Source organism: Hemiscyllium ocellatum, unplaced genomic scaffold (assembly GCF_020745735.1).
Source record: "Hemiscyllium ocellatum isolate sHemOce1 unplaced genomic scaffold, sHemOce1.pat.X.cur. scaffold_561_pat_ctg1, whole genome shotgun sequence".
Classification (NCBI taxonomy): Eukaryota; Metazoa; Chordata; class Chondrichthyes; order Orectolobiformes; family Hemiscylliidae; genus Hemiscyllium; species Hemiscyllium ocellatum.
This window is the reverse complement of record NW_026869117.1, coordinates 109,035-123,768: the sequence shown is the minus strand read 5'-3', so window position 1 is coordinate 123,768 and position 14,734 is coordinate 109,035. Positions and strand designations below refer to the sequence as shown.

At 44.5% G+C, this 14,734-nt stretch overlaps 4 non-coding genes across 4 annotated transcripts; all 4 read left to right on the top strand.

Moving 5' to 3' along the window:
• Positions 1-5,220: 5,220 nt before the first annotated feature.
• trnal-uag (transfer RNA leucine (anticodon UAG)) lies at positions 5,221-5,302 on the top strand. The gene has a single exon. It is a non-coding gene; the product is annotated as a tRNA-Leu (tRNA).
• Positions 5,303-8,522: 3,220 nt separating this feature from the next.
• On the top strand, positions 8,523-8,604 carry trnal-uag (transfer RNA leucine (anticodon UAG)). The gene has a single exon. It is a non-coding gene; the product is annotated as a tRNA-Leu (tRNA).
• Positions 8,605-10,080: 1,476 nt separating this feature from the next.
• Positions 10,081-10,153, top strand: trnav-cac (transfer RNA valine (anticodon CAC)). The gene has a single exon. It is a non-coding gene; the product is annotated as a tRNA-Val (tRNA).
• A 3,230-nt stretch (positions 10,154-13,383) lies between these two features.
• Positions 13,384-13,457, top strand: trnav-cac (transfer RNA valine (anticodon CAC)). Its single transcript has one exon. It is a non-coding gene; the product is annotated as a tRNA-Val (tRNA).
• Positions 13,458-14,734: the final 1,277 nt, after the last annotated feature.

Sequence of the window (14,734 nt, the reverse complement as noted above, 5' to 3'; positions counted from 1 at the left end):
GATACTGATTGAGGATGATCAGCCATGATCATAATGAATGGTAGTGCTGGCTTCGAAGGGCAGAATGGCTTACTCCTGCACCTATTGTCTATTGTCTATTAAATTGCCTGTGAGGAATTGTTTTCCAGACTGGAGGAGAGAGCATAGTGATCAATGTCATTGTTTGGAACACCTTTCTTCTGCTCAGATGTTTTTGACACGCACCTCTGTACAGAACAGTCACTTTCAAAATCCTAAATAAGACTAAAGAGACAATTGAATTCAACAATGCAAAAACCTTGATCTGTATCATTTTCCTGGGTCATGCAACACCAAGTATGATCACAGCAACACAGTGAGCAAGTGTCAGAAGGAAAATGAGTGCAGTGCCAGAGAGAATGCTGGGAGCAGCAGTTGACACGCGGGGAAGTGCATTTCCCACAACAGGAACACGACCAAAAAGCGGACTGTGGTGGAAGAATTCAGAGCGGTTTTACACTTTGGAATTTGATACCAGAGACACAATGGAGATCTGCCATGGAGTCTGTTAAAGATGAAGATTTGAAGATTTCTACGGATGAAAAACAAAATAAAATGTTCATTGCTTAGTGAAGGCAAATGTTGCAATTATATATTTCAAAAATCTACCCATCTTTGCAATGAGTAGCTCACCATTTTCCCCACTCGGGGTCAGAACCATTGGTGAAGATGATCGTTTAATCCCCGTTACTAGCCATGGAATCAGAGAACTTCCGTTTCCCAAACGTTAAGGTACAACCAGGAATGTGGAGGTTAGCATTTATGTGTTGCTCCTGTGATGCAGGTGACAGTGCATGGTATCTCTGTGCCAGTATCGTGGGCTGTGCTGTGCCGAAGTTTTAAGTTTGAGCCTCACATGGAGCAGCTTCAATTATTCATTGTCTTGACGGGTCCGGATAGAAGGTGATATTGAGCAAAGCCAAGTTTATGGGAAAATACCCCTGTTTGTGGATTGAGAAATGAACTTTTTTGGATAATGACTCCTTGATCAACAAACATACCGCAAGTAGTTAAAACGTGAAGAGACATGTGTGGAGAGAGAGCCAAAGATGATTGTTCTGCAGGTGGATACCGTTTCCCATGTGCATTGCTTTAAATTTCGGTAAAATACATGTTGAACTGGTTTTATGTTACGCATTTTGTTGCAAAGTCACAAAGGTTATTGCAAAAATCAAAAAAGAAAAATCACATTGGACCGATTGAATATTGTATTGAATTGAATTTTGGCCTGAGCATATTTTATCTTCAATGGCGTGCTGCAGAGAAGTACAGAGGGTTAACAATACAATACGACAGAGTCTTCTTGGTGCATTTCTTGGGTGGAGTAAAGAATGTACGAAATATACATAACATCATGTGAATGTGATCGAATCTTTAAAGTAGGTGTTGCAAATCCAAGTGACGATTCAATTCCGTCTCATTCGGATATAACTTCTGTCTGCAGTTATTTTAGGACATCAGCTCCGTTTACAGAGTTTCACCTTGAATAACACGCCACACCTTACCAATCCATGAACTTTTTTACTCAAGCTTAATTAGTTCTCCGTGTTCATGAAATGTCTTTGTGTCTGAAGTCAACCAAATTCGAAATTGTTACGCAACCACACTGACTTTCTCTCAATGGTAAATGCCCTCCTTGTATGTTTGTTCGTGTATCTTTTAAAACATTGTGAAATCAGCTTCTACGTTTTATTTCTGAAAAGTCGTTCACGATTTAACTAACTCTATTGATGGGAAGAAACTCTCATTCAAACTTTTCTTAATCATTCACAAATGGTTTTGAAGCTCTAACTAAAGTTATTGATTCACTCGAAAGAGGGGATTTCCCTGATTTAGTCATTCAAACCTCACGTTATGTGAAAATCTCATTTGTTGACTTCAAACTTGGGTGTTTCTGCTCCAGCATTTCCAGATCTCGTGAATAAACTCCCTCATTCTTTCCATCATCCCGTTTGCATCCTTTCTGATATTTTTATGTCTCAGTAAACAACGTCACTTGGCTTTCTAATATCTTGCTATCCAGGAAACAGCGTCGGTGTCCTTTCTAACCTCTTTACATGTTTTTGGTGGAGCATGAGGACAAGGATTACACACAATGCTCCCACTGAGGGTGACCTGAAGATTTTACAGTTACACTATGAACTCTTTGCTTTTTAAATATGACGTCACTATGTATAAACTCCACTCAGGTAAATTATTATCTATCCAGTTCATGAACATCATCTCCGTAGGATCGAAAATTATCTATCACTCCCTTTATTCTTCCATGAAATGTTTGAAAGTTTTGTAAGGCCAGCATCTCTAACTCCCCGTGCCCTGAGTGAGCCTCAACTATTTCTAAAGGCGACTCAATTTCAAATACTTCATAGTGTGTCTCCAGTCATTCCAGTGCAGACTGGTTCTGGACAGTAAATGTCATCACCAAAGGCCACCGTGGATCTGAAATCAAAGTTTTTTCACATAGTAATTGTCTTAGCTGTTGTGTATCGCACGTCCATGTTATTTTTCAATGTGTTCATCATTTCATGGGTCCCTGTATTGAATTCTACTGAATGATTAATTTGTGAATGGAGACTTTCCCTTCACCACTCATTCGAAACTCCATGGAACATTGAATGATTTTACTCATATGCTTCCAGAGGACAGTCCTGCCATCACTGGGATGAATCAGTGAACATTCCAGACGTATTCTTGAAGGCAAGGATTTCCTTCTCCAGTTTAGGGGATCATTACTGCACTGAATCCCATGTGTGCCTTCATTAAGATCAGAACAGTTGCAGCAAGATTTTAAAACTAAGATTTGGCAATCTGCTTGCATTGGCAAGAATAACATCGCATCCTTTTGGTTTTCTTTAAATCACTGACGAGAAGGAAAATGTAAACGGGGAGAGCGAGTGGGAAAGTGAGGCAGTTGCAGCTCTGGTGAAATTCCTTCTTTGTGAGTCTCTCAGCAACAAGAGATATGCAGGTGACTCATTCGTGAGAGCTCTTCACATCGAGAACAAAAAGCAACCAAGTGCAGTTAGCACCACTTCCGGAGTGGGGGTGGGGTGAGCAGTAACTTCTGTCACTATGTTCAGAAACTGCCTTTTCGATTTACTTGGACACAAACTGCATTTCTAAAAAGCACCATGGAGTTTAGCAAAATTTATTGAGTCGCTTCTTGTCGATTCCCACACAGGTTTCCAACTCAGTTGATATCCATGTGGCTCAAGTCCAGGTGTGAACATCTCTGCAGTAAATTGGACGGTTAAGGTAAAAGGCAAGGAAAGTGGCATCTCGAATAGAAACAGTTACTGAAACTATGCTGCACGGTATGATGTGGAACACGGCCTGCTCAGCTTTGTGCATTTTCCCTGTAGTCAACGAGCTATTGGAAAAAGAAAGGTGAAACGTAGAATGGCTTCAACTTTCAGTGCTGGATGCCACAGAGCCGCAACGCGCTCGGCTGAAGCTCGTTTCTGTAGTGTAGTGGTCATCACGTTCGCCTCACACGCGAAAAGTCCCCAGTTCAAAGCGGGGCAGAAACTGCTTTGTTCTTCAATTGCAGCCTTTTACACGGACAAGAACGGAGCTTTCTTGCTTGCTCTCCCATCTGCAAATCTGCCTTCGAAAATGCTCGAACAAATCTGCTCTCTTTGTGAAATGTGATGCACTTCCATTTAATTAGTGAGCAAAGCATTGTAAAGGCTTGTTCTGATCAGAACCATTGTAAAACCTGGTTCTGATCATAAGTCATTCTGTTTGAGAGTGTAGTTACCGCGTTCTGATCCCTTCCACGAAAAACTGTCCCGCATTTGCATTCCTTGCGCAGGCGGACCGGTTCAAAGACAGGGAAGAAGCTGATGCGCTGGTGCTACTGATCAGCGCACCACTGATTCCTGAACTAGTCTGTCTGTCAAATGTAAACCAAAGTCGTCTCTGCAAGGCCTCATTTGGAAACTCTGTGTCGTTATTCAACGTGCGAGAATTGGCAGCAGAGGTGCTGAATCATGGTTTGGATCAGTTCGCACGTTAGTGACTCATTCAATCAGCAACAGCAATGAAAGAAATTGCACTCCCAGAGGAACCTCTGGACTTGTGGTTTCATAGCGTCGCTAGTATTAAGGTGAGCCCCGAGATCTAAGCCATGTTGGAACTGAAACGGAGGAATTGACAGAGAGGCTGCAGAATAACATCGCAACCTTTTGGTTTTCTTTAAATCACTGACGAGCAGGAAACTGTAAACGGGCAGGGCGAGTGGGAAAGTGAGGCAGTTGCAGCTCTGGTGAAACTCCTTCTTTGTAAGTCACTCAGCACCAAGAGACGTGAAGGTGACTCATGCCTGAGAACTCTTCACATCGAGAACAAAAAGCAATCAAGTGCAGTTAGCACCTCTCCCGGAATTGGGGTGGGGTGAGATAATTAGCTTTTGATTTCAGTTACTATGTTCAGAAACTGCCTTTTAAATTGAGGTGAACAGAAACTGCATTTCTAATGAGCACCATGGAATTTAGCAAGATTTATTGAGTCGCTTCTCGTCGCTTCCCACACAGGTTTCCAAGTCAGTCGGTATCGATGTGGCTCATGTCCAGGTGTGAATATCCCTGCAGCCAATTGCACGGTTAAGGTAAAAGGCAAGGAAAGTGGCATCTCGAACCAGCCCCGAGGTCATATCATCCTCACAAGGTGATCTGTCGTTCTCGGATTGTAATGCTACCTCCGGTTTTAGGGTGGAGAACATTCTTTGCAAAACAGACACAGTGACTGAAAATATAGTGCACGGTATGATGTGGAACACGGCCTGCTCAGCTTTGTGCATTTTCCCTGTAGTCCGGTGTGTTTCGTGTTCCGTGTAAACGTGAAAGTTGTCCTGTTTCGAGCAATCGGTGAAATCATTCAGCAAAGCAAGAATCGAAATTGAAGTAATGTCAAGCAGCTCATGGTGATTTGACCAAATCATTACCGAACATATATTCTCACGCAGTCAAAGATACATTTCTGGCTGAAAAGAGTCTGAGAAGATAGACACAGCTTACCATTGCTTTTTGTCTGGATTGATGGGCTTTCATTATCTGCTGCGAAATAGACATTGTAGCCGGGCACATACCAGCTGCTGTGCGAGTCGGACAGGGACCATGGAACCCTTTTCATGTGACTTTGCATGTGTGGTTATGCAGGAACACAATTCGAAATGCAAGAAAATGGGCGCTCAGGCTGTCTGGTAGTGTGGCCGAGCGGTCTAAGGCGCTGGATTTAGATTCCAGTGGTGAAAAGGGCGTGTGTTCGAATCCCACCACTGCCATTTCAGCTGGTCAACTCGAATGCTGCTTTGATCCCCGCTGCATTGATGTTCTCAGAGAATTAACTGTGGACAGGTGCCGAGTGTTGTCAAGTCTCTCAGCTACCATGATGTTATTCGACTCCCCTGCAGAAAATCGCAAGCAGCTCAGCAATTGGTTTATGTTCCAGGCAAGTTGAGGTTTTACTGGAACCGAATGGCGACTGCTATTTCATCGCTGTTGTGAAACAAAGTCCGGCGGTGAGTCGATTCATCGGCGAATGGGAAAATCTTTCCACTGCATATGTTATTGAATTTCTCCCATTTCCTGCATTTCCATCCTGGAGACACCGGAAGGGAAAGGTAATCTAATCGAGACTGTGATTGGTGAAATTCACTTTCTTATGGCCCATACTTATTATATTCTTTCTTTCTCTCTTTTCAGCATTGTCTGGGAAGTGGTGGTGCACTAAGGCTGCAGTATGTTTGAAAGAGTAGTTTGGAATTGCCCTGTTGTTAGTTGTGAGATTACTTTATGCCTCATGCCCTCGGACTGTCTCACATTTAGCATTCATGCTTCGCTGTGTCTGAACATGCATTAGGTATGCCAGTTTTGTTTGTGTTCCGTGTTAAATGCTTTCTGTTTGCGATTCGCTCAATACATTACGAGTTAACAGGGGTTCTGAGGTAACTTGCAGCAGCAAAAATCCTCAACTGAGGATCTGGGAAAGTTTCACGAAGCATGGTCAGTCGGAGCAAAAGTAAGGAAGTCGTTCGTTTCTGCAGTGTTTCACAATACTACCTTTCCCGTCAGCAGTCGAACAGACTTAATGATTGTGCTACAGACTGCGACGACAAGCTCCGCTGAAAAGTAATCCTTTAAAACCGGTGTAAGCAACGCAAGGTTATTGGGGTACACCGCGTGGAAACAGAGACTTCGGTGTATCTCATCCATGCTCACCACATCACCAAAATTAAACAAGTCCCATTCCACAGCATTTCTCCTCAATCCCTCTAAACCCATCCTATCCAGAAACTCATCCGATTACCATTGCAATTTTCTGAGTGCAATAGCCTCCTCCACTCCCTCTGGTAGCTCATTCCATACACCCACAACCTTGTGAGTGGAAAGTGTGCGTCGGGGTCCTTTGTCAATTTCAGACCACTCACCTTAAACCTATGCTCTCGAGTTTCCAACTCACCCTAGCTTGTGTGAAACACGTAAATACTCAGTTTACAACCCTTCCATAAAACCATGTCGCAGCCGTTATGCTGCCGGGAAAGTTGTCCCAGCTTATTCCACTTCACACTCCAGTCCAAACATTGTCGACATCCTTGTCTATATTTTGTCACTAATTTCAGTCTATATTTTTTGACTTTTTCAAGATGTCAATTTCCCTGTAGTCAACGAGCTATTGGAAAAAGAAAGGTGAAACGTAGAATGGCTTCAACTTTCAGTGCTGGATGCCACAGAGCCGCAACGCGCTCGGCTGAAGCTCGTTTCTGTAGTGTAGTGGTCATCACGTTCGCCTCACACGCGAAAAGTCCCCAGTTCAAAGCGGGGCAGAAACTGCTTTGTTCTTCAATTGCAGCCTTTTACACGGACAAGAACGGAGCTTTCTTGCTTGCTCTCCCATCTGCAAATCTGCCTTCGAAAATGCTCGAACAAATCTGCTCTCTTTGTGAAATGTGATGCACTTCCATTTAATTAGTGAGCAAAGCATTGTAAAGGCTTGTTCTGATCAGAACCATTGTAAAACCTGGTTCTGATCATAAGTCATTCTGTTTGAGAGTGTAGTTACCGCGTTCTGATCCCTTCCACGAAAAACTGTCCCGCATTTGCATTCCTTGCGCAGGCGGACCGGTTCAAAGACAGGGAAGAAGCTGATGCGCTGGTGCTACTGATCAGCGCACCACTGATTCCTGAACTAGTCTGTCTGTCAAATGTAAACCAAAGTCGTCTCTGCAAGGCCTCATTTGGAAACTCTGTGTCGTTATTCAACGTGCGAGAATTGGCAGCAGAGGTGCTGAATCATGGTTTGGATCAGTTCGCACGTTAGTGACTCATTCAATCAGCAACAGCAATGAAAGAAATTGCACTCCCAGAGGAACCTCTGGACTTGTGGTTTCATAGCGTCGCTAGTATTAAGGTGAGCCCCGAGATCTAAGCCATGTTGGAACTGAAACGGAGGAATTGACAGAGAGGCTGCAGAATAACATCGCAACCTTTTGGTTTTCTTTAAATCACTGACGAGCAGGAAACTGTAAACGGGCAGGGCGAGTGGGAAAGTGAGGCAGTTGCAGCTCTGGTGAAACTCCTTCTTTGTAAGTCACTCAGCACCAAGAGACGTGAAGGTGACTCATGCCTGAGAACTCTTCACATCGAGAACAAAAAGCAATCAAGTGCAGTTAGCACCTCTCCCGGAATTGGGGTGGGGTGAGATAATTAGCTTTTGATTTCAGTTACTATGTTCAGAAACTGCCTTTTAAATTGAGGTGAACAGAAACTGCATTTCTAATGAGCACCATGGAATTTAGCAAGATTTATTGAGTCGCTTCTCGTCGCTTCCCACACAGGTTTCCAAGTCAGTCGGTATCGATGTGGCTCATGTCCAGGTGTGAATATCCCTGCAGCCAATTGCACGGTTAAGGTAAAAGGCAAGGAAAGTGGCATCTCGAACCAGCCCCGAGGTCATATCATCCTCACAAGGTGATCTGTCGTTCTCGGATTGTAATGCTACCTCCGGTTTTAGGGTGGAGAACATTCTTTGCAAAACAGACACAGTGACTGAAAATATAGTGCACGGTATGATGTGGAACACGGCCTGCTCAGCTTTGTGCATTTTCCCTGTAGTCCGGTGTGTTTCGTGTTCCGTGTAAACGTGAAAGTTGTCCTGTTTCGAGCAATCGGTGAAATCATTCAGCAAAGCAAGAATCGAAATTGAAGTAATGTCAAGCAGCTCATGGTGATTTGACCAAATCATTACCGAACATATATTCTCACGCAGTCAAAGATACATTTCTGGCTGAAAAGAGTCTGAGAAGATAGACACAGCTTACCATTGCTTTTTGTCTGGATTGATGGGCTTTCATTATCTGCTGCGAAATAGACATTGTAGCCGGGCACATACCAGCTGCTGTGCGAGTCGGACAGGGACCATGGAACCCTTTTCATGTGACTTTGCATGTGTGGTTATGCAGGAACACAATTCGAAATGCAAGAAAATGGGCGCTCAGGCTGTCTGGTAGTGTGGCCGAGCGGTCTAAGGCGCTGGATTTAGATTCCAGTGGTGAAAAGGGCGTGTGTTCGAATCCCACCACTGCCATTTCAGCTGGTCAACTCGAATGCTGCTTTGATCCCCGCTGCATTGATGTTCTCAGAGAATTAACTGTGGACAGGTGCCGAGTGTTGTCAAGTCTCTCAGCTACCATGATGTTATTCGACTCCCCTGCAGAAAATCGCAAGCAGCTCAGCAATTGGTTTATGTTCCAGGCAAGTTGAGGTTTTACTGGAACCGAATGGAGACTGCTATTTCATCGCTGTTGTGAAACAAAGTCCGGCGGTGAGTCGATTCATCGGCGAATGGGAAAATCTTTCCACTGCATATGTTATTGAATTTCTCCCATTTCCTGCATTTCCATCCTGGAGACACCGGAAGGGAAAGGTAATCTAATCGAGACTGTGATTGGTGAAATTCACTTTCTTATGGCCCATACTTATTATATTCTTTCTTTCTCTCTTTTCAGCATTGTCTGGGAAGTGGTGGTGCACTAAGGCTGCAGTATGTTTGAAAGAGTAGTTTGGAATTGCCCTGTTGTTAGTTGTGAGATTACTTTATGCCTCATGCCCTCGGACTGTCTCACATTTAGCATTCATGCTTCGCTGTGTCTGAACATGCATTAGGTATGCCAGTTTTGTTTGTGTTCCGTGTTAAATGCTTTCTGTTTGCGATTCGCTCAATACATTACGAGTTAACAGGGGTTCTGAGGTAACTTGCAGCAGCAAAAATCCTCAACTGAGGATCTGGGAAAGTTTCACGAAGCATGGTCAGTCGGAGCAAAAGTAAGGAAGTCGTTCGTTTCTGCAGTGTTTCACAATACTACCTTTCCCGTCAGCAGTCGAACAGACTTAATGATTGTGCTACAGACTGCGACGACAAGCTCCGCTGAAAAGTAATCCTTTAAAACCGGTGTAAGCAACGCAAGGTTATTGGGGTACACCGCGTGGAAACAGAGACTTCGGTGTATCTCATCCATGCTCACCACATCACCAAAATTAAACAAGTCCCATTCCACAGCATTTCTCCTCAATCCCTCTAAACCCATCCTATCCAGAAACTCATCCGATTACCATTGCAATTTTCTGAGTGCAATAGCCTCCTCCACTCCCTCTGGTAGCTCATTCCATACACCCACAACCTTGTGAGTGGAAAGTGTGCGTCGGGGTCCTTTGTCAATTTCAGACCACTCACCTTAAACCTATGCTCTCGAGTTTCCAACTCACCCTAGCTTGTGTGAAACACGTAAATACTCAGTTTACAACCCTTCCATAAAACCATGTCGCAGCCGTTATGCTGCCGGGAAAGTTGTCCCAGCTTATTCCACTTCACACTCCAGTCCAAACATTGTCGACATCCTTGTCTATATTTTGTCACTAATTTCAGTCTATATTTTTTGACTTTTTCAAGATGTCAATTTCCCTGGATAACAACGAGCTATTGGAAAAAGAAAGGTGAAACGTAGAATGGCTTCAACTTTCAGTGCTGGATGCCACAGAGCCGCAACGCGCTCGGCTGAAGCTCGTTTCTGTAGTGTAGTGGTCATCACGTTCGCCTCACACGCGAAAGGTCCCCAGTTCGAAGCTGGGCAGAAACTGCTTTGTTCTTCAATTGCAGCCATTTACACGGACAAGAACGGAGCTTTCTTGCTTGCTCTCCCATCTGCCAATCTGCCTTCGAAAATGCTCGAACAAATCTGCTCTCTTTGTGAAATGTGATGCACTTCCATTTAATTAGTGAGCAAAGCATTGTAAAGGCTTGTTCTGATCAGAACCATTGTAAAAACTGGTTCTGATCATAAGTCATTCTGTTTGAGAGTGTAGTTACCGCGTTCTGATCCCTTCCACGAAAAACTGTCCCGCATTTGCATTCCTTGCGCAGGCGGACCGGTTCAAAGACAGGGAAGAAGCTGATGCGCTGGTGCTACTGATCAGCGCACCACTGATTCCTGAACTAGTCTGTCTGTCAAATGTAAACCAAAGTCGTCTCTGCAAGGCCTCATTTGGAAACTCTGTGTCGTTATTCAACGTGCGAGAATTGGCAGCAGAGGTGCTGAATCATGGTTTGGATCAGTTCGCACGTTAGTGACTCATTCAATCAGCAACAGCAATGAAAGAAATTGCACTCCCAGAGGAACCTCTGGACTTGTGGTTTCATAGCGTCGCTAGTATTAAGGTGAGCCCCGAGATCTAAGCCATGTTGGAACTGAAACGGAGGAATTGACAGAGAGGCTGCAGAATAACATCGCAACCTTTTGGTTTTCTTTAAATCACTGACGAGCAGGAAACTGTAAACGGGCAGGGCGAGTGGGAAAGTGAGGCAGTTGCAGCTCTGGTGAAACTCCTTCTTTGTAAGTCACTCAGCACCAAGAGACGTGAAGGTGACTCATGCCTGAGAACTCTTCACATCGAGAACAAAAAGCAATCAAGTGCAGTTAGCACCTCTCCCGGAATTGGGGTGGGGTGAGATAATTAGCTTTTGATTTCAGTTACTATGTTCAGAAACTGCCTTTTAAATTGAGGTGAACAGAAACTGCATTTCTAATGAGCACCATGGAATTTAGCAAGATTTATTGAGTCGCTTCTCGTCGCTTCCCACACAGGTTTCCAAGTCAGTCGGTATCGATGTGGCTCATGTCCAGGTGTGAATATCCCTGCAGCCAATTGCACGGTTAAGGTAAAAGGCAAGGAAAGTGGCATCTCGAACCAGCCCCGAGGTCATATCATCCTCACAAGGTGATCTGTCGTTCTCGGATTGTAATGCTACCTCCGGTTTTAGGGTGGAGAACATTCTTTGCAAAACAGACACAGTGACTGAAAATATAGTGCACGGTATGATGTGGAACACGGCCTGCTCAGCTTTGTGCATTTTCCCTGTAGTCCGGTGTGTTTCGTGTTCCGTGTAAACGTGAAAGTTGTCCTGTTTCGAGCAATCGGTGAAATCATTCAGCAAAGCAAGAATCGAAATTGAAGTAATGTCAAGCAGCTCATGGTGATTTGACCAAATCATTACCGAACATATATTCTCACGCAGTCAAAGATACATTTCTGGCTGAAAAGAGTCTGAGAAGATAGACACAGCTTACCATTGCTTTTTGTCTGGATTGATGGGCTTTCATTATCTGCTGCGAAATAGACATTGTAGCCGGGCACATACCAGCTGCTGTGCGAGTCGGACAGGGACCATGGAACCCTTTTCATGTGACTTTGCATGTGTGGTTATGCAGGAACACAATTCGAAATGCAAGAAAATGGGCGCTCAGGCTGTCTGGTAGTGTGGCCGAGCGGTCTAAGGCGCTGGATTTAGATTCCAGTGGTGAAAAGGGCGCGTGTTCGAATCCCACCACTGCCATTTCAGCTGGTCAACTCGAATGCTGCTTTGATCCCCGCTGCATTGATGTTCTCAGAGAATTAACTGTGGACAGGTGCCGAGTGTTGTCAAGTCTCTCAGCTACCATGATGTTATTCGACTCCCCTGCAGAAAATCGCAAGCAGCTCAGCAATTGGTTTATGTTCCAGGCAAGTTGAGGTTTTACTGGAACCGAATGGAGACTGCTATTTCATCGCTGTTGTGAAACAAAGTCCGGCGGTGAGTCGATTCATCGGCGAATGGGAAAATCTTTCCACTGCATATGTTATTGAATTTCTCCCATTTCCTGCATTTCCATCCTGGAGACACCGGAAGGGAAAGGTAATCTAATCGAGACTGTGATTGGTGAAATTCACTTTCTTATGGCCCATACTTATTATATTCTTTCTTTCTCTCTTTTCAGCATTGTCTGGGAAGTGGTGGTGCACTAAGGCTGCAGTATGTTTGAAAGAGTAGTTTGGAATTGCCCTGTTGTTAGTTGTGAGATTACTTTATGCCTCATGCCCTCGGACTGTCTCACATTTAGCATTCATGCTTCGCTGTGTCTGAACATGCATTAGGTATGCCAGTTTTGTTTGTGTTCCGTGTTAAATGCTTTCTGTTTGCGATTCGCTCAATACATTACGAGTTAACAGGGGTTCTGAGGTAACTTGCAGCAGCAAAAATCCTCAACTGAGGATCTGGGAAAGTTTCACGAAGCATGGTCAGTCGGAGCAAAAGTAAGGAAGTCGTTCGTTTCTGCAGTGTTTCACAATACTACCTTTCCCGTCAGCAGTCGAACAGACTTAATGATTGTGCTACAGACTGCGACGACAAGCTCCGCTGAAAAGTAATCCTTTAAAACCGGTGTAAGCAACGCAAGGTTATTGGGGTACACCGCGTGGAAACAGAGACTTCGGTGTATCTCATCCATGCTCACCACATCACCAAAATTAAACAAGTCCCATTCCACAGCATTTCTCCTCAATCCCTCTAAACCCATCCTATCCAGAAACTCATCCGATTACCATTGCAATTTTCTGAGTGCAATAGCCTCCTCCACTCCCTCTGGTAGCTCATTCCATACACCCACAACCTTGTGAGTGGAAAGTGTGCGTCGGGGTCCTTTGTCAATTTCAGACCACTCACCTTAAACCTATGCTCTCGAGTTTCCAACTCACCCTAGCTTGTGTGAAACACGTAAATACTCAGTTTACAACCCTTCCATAAAACCATGTCGCAGCCGTTATGCTGCCGGGAAAGTTGTCCCAGCTTATTCCACTTCACACTCCAGTCCAAACATTGTCGACATCCTTGTCTATATTTTGTCACTAATTTCAGTCTATATTTTTTGACTTTTTCAAGATGTCAATTTCCCTGGATAACAACGAGCTATTGGAAAAAGAAAGGTGAAACGTAGAATGGCTTCAACTTTCAGTGCTGGATGCCACAGAGCCGCAACGCGCTCGGCTGAAGCTCGTTTCTGTAGTGTAGTGGTCATCACGTTCGCCTCACACGCGTAAAGGTCCCCAGTTCGAAGCTGGGCAGAAACTGCTTTGTTCTTCAATTGCAGCCATATACACGGACAAGAATGGAGCTTTCTTGCTTGCTCTCCCATCTGCCAATCTGCCTTCGAAAATGCTCGAACAAATCTGCTCTCTTTGTGAAATGTGATGCACTTCCATTTAATTAGTGAGCAAAGCATTGTAAAGGCTTGTTCTGATCAGAACCATTGTAAAAACTGGTTCTGATCATAAGTCACTCTGTTTGAGAGTGTAGTTACCGCGTTCTGATCCCTTCCACGAAAAACTGTCCCGCATTTGCATTCCTTGCGCAGGCGGACCGGTTCAAAGACAGGGAAGAAGCTGATGCGCTGGTGCTACTGATCAGCGCACCACTGATTCCTGAACTAGTCTGTCTGTCAAATGTAAACCAAAGTCGTCTCTGCAAGGCCTCATTTGGAAACTCTGTGTCGTTATTCAACGTGCGAGAATTGGCAGCAGAGGTGCTGAATCATGGTTTGGATCAGTTCGCACGTTAGTGACTCATTCAATCAGCAACAGCAATGAAAGAAATTGCACTCCCAGAGGAACCTCTGGACTTGTGGTTTCATAGCGTCGCTAGTATTAAGGTGAGCCCCGAGATCTAAGCCATGTTGGAATTTAAACGGAGGAATTGACAGAGAGGCTGCAGAATAACATCGCAACCTTTTGGTTTTCTTTAAATCACTGACGAGCAGGAAACTGTAAACGGGCAGGGCGAGTGGGAAAGTGAGGCAGTTGCAGCTCTGGTGAAACTCCTTCTTTGTAAGTCACTCAGCACCAAGAGACGTGAAGGTGACTCATGCCTGAGAACTCTTCACATCGAGAACAAAAAGCAATCAAGTGCAGTTAGCACCTCTCCCGGAATTGGGGTGGGGTGAGATAATTACCTTTTGACTTCAGTTACTATGTTCAGAAACTGCCTTTTAAATTGAGGTGAACAGAAACTGCATTTCTAATGAGCACCATGGAATTTAGCAAGATTTATTGAGTCGCTTCTCGTCGCTTCCCACACAGGTTTCCAAGTCAGTCGGTATCGATGTGGCTCATGTCCAGGTGTGAATATCCCTGCAGCCAATTGCACGGTTAAGGTAAAAGGCAAGGAAAGTGGCATCTCGAACCAGCCCCGAGGTCATATCATCCTCACAAGGTGATCTGTCGCTCTCGGATTGTAATGCTTCCTCCGGTTTTAGGGTGGAGAACATTCTTTGCAAAACAGACACAGTGACTGAAAATATAGTGCACGGTATGATGTGGAACACGGCCTGCTCAGCTTTGTGCATTTTCCC